Source organism: Arachis hypogaea, chromosome 12 (assembly GCF_003086295.3).
Source record: "Arachis hypogaea cultivar Tifrunner chromosome 12, arahy.Tifrunner.gnm2.J5K5, whole genome shotgun sequence".
NCBI lineage: Eukaryota > Viridiplantae > Streptophyta > Magnoliopsida > Fabales > Fabaceae > Arachis > Arachis hypogaea.
Window position 1 is genome coordinate 110942123 of NC_092047.1, and position 5930 is coordinate 110948052.

Below are 5930 nucleotides of genomic sequence, written 5' to 3' on the forward strand. Positions count from 1 at the left end.
ACATTTCACATCCATTTGGTATAGTTTAAAACCACAAAATGCAGCATAAGCTAAGAGAAGTCTTATGGCTTCCATTCGGGCAACAGGGGCAAAGGATTCATCAAAGTCGATTCCTTCTTCTTGGTCATATCCTTGTGCCACCAGCCTTGCCTTGTTCCTTGCAATGCTACCATCTTCTCCCAACTTGTTCCGGAATATCCACTTGGTGCCGGTCACTTTCTTTCCACTTGGCCTTGGAACCAACGTCCACACTTGGTTCTTTTCAAACTCAAGAAGCTCATCCTCCATAGCTTTAACCCAAGAAGGGTCACTAAGTGCTTCCTTGACGTTTTGAGGCTCTATTTGTGAAAGAAGAGCAATGTTTGAACCTTCATTTGCCTTTCTAGTGGAAGACCTGGTTTGCACTCCATGAGGGACGTCCCCAATGACAAATTCCTCAGGATAATTCTTCAAGAATCTCCATTCACGAGGTCTGGTGGACTTGGAGGCAAATTCAGTCACCAAGGGATTCTGTGTGCTGCTGTCTGCAGAATTTCCTTCAGATTCATGAGACAAAATGGAATTGTCTCTTGAATTTTCAGCATTCGCTGTTTCTGGTTCAGATTGTCCAGAATTTTCTTTTCCATGATTCTGAGCAGTTTCATCCTCATTTTGAGCTTGATTTCCTGCATCACCATCTTCCAAAATGCTTTGCACCAAGTTAGTATCACAGAATGTAACATGTATGGACTCTTCAATAATTCTAGCATCTTGATGATAAACCCTATATGCTTTACTAGTTGTGGAATATCCTACAAACAAACACTCATAAGCCTTTGGATAAAATTTTCCCAAATTTTCTTTGTTATTCAAAACAAAACATTTGCATCCAAAGATGTGTAAGTAATCTAAGTTTGGTGGGTAGCCTTTCCAAAGTTCATAAGGGGTTTTCTTCAAAAATTTCCTTATGATTGTTCTATTTAAAATGTGGCAAGCTGTGTTAACCGCTTCAGCCCAAAGGAATTTTGGAACATTGCTCTCACAAAGCATAGCTCTTGTCATCTCTTGTATGCTTCTATTTCTTCTTTCCACAACACCATTTTGTTGTGGTGTTCTTGGACAAGAGAAGTTGTGAGATATTCCAAATTCCTCACAAAAGGATTCAAACAAATTATTTTCAAATTCAGTTCCATGATTACTCCTTATAGATGAGATTTTCAAATCCTTTTCATTTTGAATTTTCTTGCAAAAAGGTTCAAAGGCCGAAAAGGCTTCATTTTTGTGTGCAAGAAATAAAACCCAACCAAACCTAGTGTAGTCATCCACAATTACTAAACCATAATGTTTACCACCTAGGCTTTGAGTTCTTGTTGGACCAAATAAATCAATGTGTAGCAACTCAAGTGGTCTTTTAGTAGAGATGTCTTCCTTTGGTTTAAAAGAACTTTTTGTTTGTTTTCCCATTTGGCAAGCATCACAAGTGATGTCTTTGTCAAACTTTATCAAAGGAAGACCTCTTACTAATTCTTTCTTTACAAGTTTGTTTATTTGAAACATACTTGCATGGCCCAATCTCTTGTGCCATAACCACTTTTCAGATTCTTTAGAGTGAAGACAAGCTACATTTTGATTCTTTAGTTCATCAAGAGTAAGTCCATACATATTATTGAAACGCTTGGCAACAAACATCACTTCATTTGTTTTTTTTATTGACAACACAGCATTCAAGCCTTTTGAAAACAACTAAATATCCCAAATCACACAGCTGACTTATACTTAAAAGATTGTGCTTTAAACCACAAACCAAAAGTACATCATCAATGAAAGTAGATTTCTCATTACCTACTTTTCCAACAGCAATGATTTTACCTTTACCATCATCTCCAAAGGTCACAAAACCTCCATCATACTTATTTAGTTTGATGAAGTAGGTTGACCTTCCAGTCATGTGCCTTGAACATCCACTATCCATGTACCACATGTCCTTTTTGTTCTTGGATGCTAGGCAAATCTGCATGATGAGTTTCAAGTAGCCTTAGGTATCCAAATTAATTTAGATCCTTTGAAGTTAATCCATCTTGGTTGCCCAAGTGCATTGAAATCACAAACAACATTGTAGACTTTGTTTCCTACAACTCTCTTTTCAATGAAGCATTGTGCATATGAGTGACCAAATTTCTTGCAATTAACACAATGATTTTCTGGTGTGTGTTGCTGAAACTGATGTGAGTTATATTGCTTAAAATGATTAAAACTTTGAAATTTTCTGGTTCTTGGGGGAGATGCATTTCTTTTGACAAACTGATTTTTAGTAAAGTTATTCCTCTTTGCAAAGGTATTTTCACCAGAATTTTTTTGAATATTTTTGCCTTTCGAGAATGAGGTTTTGTTGTAAAAAGTTGGTTTCTTGAAAACAGCCTCATTTTTCGAAATATAACCCAAACCTGGCCGGTTTGAACTCGGTTCAGTTTTTGGTGAAGGGTCAGTTTCACTTGTGTATACTTCCTCAAATTTTTCTTCAATTGTTGGAGCATTTTCAATACCAGATTTGTTTGGTATGGTTTTGGTATTTGATGAAGAAGCCACAAACTTTATAGAGGAAATATTAGAAAATGCATCTTCCTTGGCTATGTAGCCTAAACCAGATTTTTCAAACAATGGTCTTTGACTTGCAAGTAATTTGTCCAAGTTACTAGAACCTTGAGCAAATTTTGCTAAGTCACTATTCAGCCTTTTGACCATATCATTTAATCTTTTATTTTCAGCAATTAACTCATGTGAAGGATCCACAATGTGCTTTCCTTTTAATTTTTCAAGTTCAGATTTTAGAAATCTATTTTCTTCAATGATGTCTAAAGCACATTCAGTTTCCTTCACTTTTTCTTTTAAAAAAATCATTTTCAGCTCTTAACACATCTCTTTCAGATCTGCATTTATTGTATTTATCAAGCAGTTTTGAGGTGTTTAAGGTGAGATCATCAATAATAACATGCAAGTCCTCAATGGTCAAATCATAATAATTTACCTCATCAAGATTGTTGTTTCCAGCCATGAAACAGTCTTTGTCATCTCCTTCAGATTCTTCTTCTTCATTTGAGTCATTCTCAAGATCCTTCCAAGCTGCCATGAGTACTCTCTTCCTTTCCTTCTTGCCTTTGTCCTCCTTTTTGAGCTTTGGACAGTTTGACTTAAAGTGTCCAGCCTCCTTGCAATGATGGCACGTCACTTTGCTCAAGTCTATCTTGTGCTCCTTTGAGCTTGAACTCTTGTATTTGCCTTTGTTCTTCATCATCCTTCTAAATCTCCTAGCAAAAAACAAAAGTTCGTCATCTGAAATACCATCACTAGACTCACTCTCTTTCGGTTCTATTTGTGACTTGAGGGCTATTCCCTTTTTCTTTGAGTCTGTGTTTGTGTGTGTGGCTTCATAGGCAAGGAGTTTTTCTCTCAGCTCATCATAGGTTATGGGACTTATGTTGTTACTCTCGGTTAGGACAGTGGCAGTGTTTTCCCACTCTTTTGTGAGGCTTCTAAGGAGTTTTCTCACCAAGGTTTGTTCTGCATAGTTTGTACCCATAGCATCAAGGTTGTTGATTATGATTGAGAATCTCTCAAATGCTTCATCAATGCTTTCTCCATCCTTCATGCTAAACATCTCATACTCTTTTCGCAGCATATCAATCCTCGTTTCTTTGACTTGTTTAGTGCCTTCGTGTGTAACCTGGAGTTTTTCCCAGATTTCTTTGGCTGTCTTGCATCTAGACACCTTCCGGTACTCTTCAAAGCTGATAGCACAGTGAAGAAGGTTGATTGCTTTAGCGTTCAGCTCTATCTTCTTCTTGTCATCTTCATTCCATTCAGCTTCTTCTTTCGGAGTCACCACTCCATCAGCACTTGTTTTTGTTGGGATCTTGGGACCACTCACAACGATCTTCCATAAGTTGTAGTCAATGGATTGGATGAAGATCCTTATCCTTTCTTTCTAGTAGGAATAGTTCTTTCCGTTAAAGAAAGGTGGCCGGTTGTTTGACTGGCCTTCAGTGAGGGTGTAGGCAATTGTGGTTGTGCCCAGATTGTTCGCCATTGGATCTTTGCTCCAAGCGGTTAAGCTTGATTCTTGAGACCTTCGCTCCTGATACCAATTGAAGGTTGTGGTAGGCTTAGAGAAGGGGGGTTGAATCTATGCCTTCCTTTTAATTACTGTTGTTACCCTTTTAAAACAGATTTGCAATTCTGATTCTGTTTTAACTTAGCAGCGGAAATTTATGAGACAATTTATTTTTGTCTCATGAATATCAGAAAACAGAACACAGCAGAGAAGAGAAAAGCTAACACCAGCATGTATCCTGGTTCGGTTGCCTTGTGCTATGCAACCTACATCCAGTCTCCTCCACAACTGTGGAAGAATTTCACTATAGTAAACAGTATTACATACACCAATAACACAGGATTGACCCAATCCTTTCACACTCAAGTTCTAACCTAACTTGACATTGGCTATGCTAATACCTAACTATACCTCTTAGTGCTAACCCAACTAAGAAAGGGATACCATTCAGATACTAGATACAAGACACTTAAACAACCTAAAGAAATCAGAAAATAACTCTAGGCTTTTCTCTCAAGTGTATCTCTCAGCCTTTTTCCACTCATGGCTTTTTCTCAAGCTTTCTCACAATGCCTTTTCTCTCTAGAAATTACAGAAAGATAAGCTTAGAAAAGTACATTACAATCAGTAAAATATGAAGGAGATTGACTTCATCAACAACCTCTGTGCTATGCGAAAAACCAGATTAGCAAGCCTCTGATTCAGTTCTTCATACTGGCGGAATGCACCTTTGATTAGGTTACACTGTCCAGTTAGATGAACTTCTTCAAAGAGCTCTCTCAGAACAATAACCTCTATTCACTGGTTTTCTCTCCTTGCTTTCTGAATGAACAGCAAGCTTCTTTTATCTCCTTGCATGTGGCTGAGTTCTTCTTCCAAGGTCAACACCTTGAGCCTTGAGCTTCACCAACCCACAAGCACACTTTTTCTTCTCAAGCATCAAAGTAGAACCTTTGCTTCTGACTTCTCCAACTTGACCGAAAGCCACAAAACAGTAACAATAGAAATCTTCTTATGGTCAACTTGATCTTAGCCATTGAAAAACTACTTGGTCCCCAAGTATCACTTGTGACCGTAGATGTGAAGCAGAATAGGGCAGAGACCAACTTTCCCTTGAATGCCATTTTCGGATATAGCAGAGAGTTGGGAAGAAGGGATGAAGATTTGATGCATGCAAGATGAGATGGATTACCTTTCTTAAGCTTGATTTAGCTTGGGATTTCTGTTTTAGCTTCTGTGCTTCAAGCTTCAACTCTCTCTCTCTTGCTTCTTTGGTTATTGGCTTATGGAGAAACCTTTTTCTCTCTTTCTCTTTCTTACTTTTCTGATACCATGGTTTGACTTGATTAGAGAGGAGAGATACGTTGCACTTCAAAAGAGGGAAGACTTCAATCTTACAAGAGAAGCTTTGTGGGATAGATACGGGTTTGGATTTAATTTCCATTAAGCAACCCGATTGGCCCATCAGTTCCTTAGGCTTCTTTCTTTTGGGCTGTTCTTGCTTCTTTATCCATCAGCCTTGCTATATTACTTTCATACCACTTGGGCTGCTTGAATTGAATTAGGCCTGCAACACAAAATAAATAATTAGCAACATATACTTATTAATTAAACAAAATCTAATTATTTATTTTGCCAAAAATAATGTTTGTCATCACTAATTAATTAGTTAATTTCTTAACTCAACAGTGATTCTAAATTATATATTAGACAAAAAAAAACTACTTATAGACATCCAAAATTACAAGAATGCACTCTAAATATTTTATCAACACATCTAAAATTCATGTAAAAAAACTTATATATAGACATGAAAACATAATAAACAACATAAACACATCCA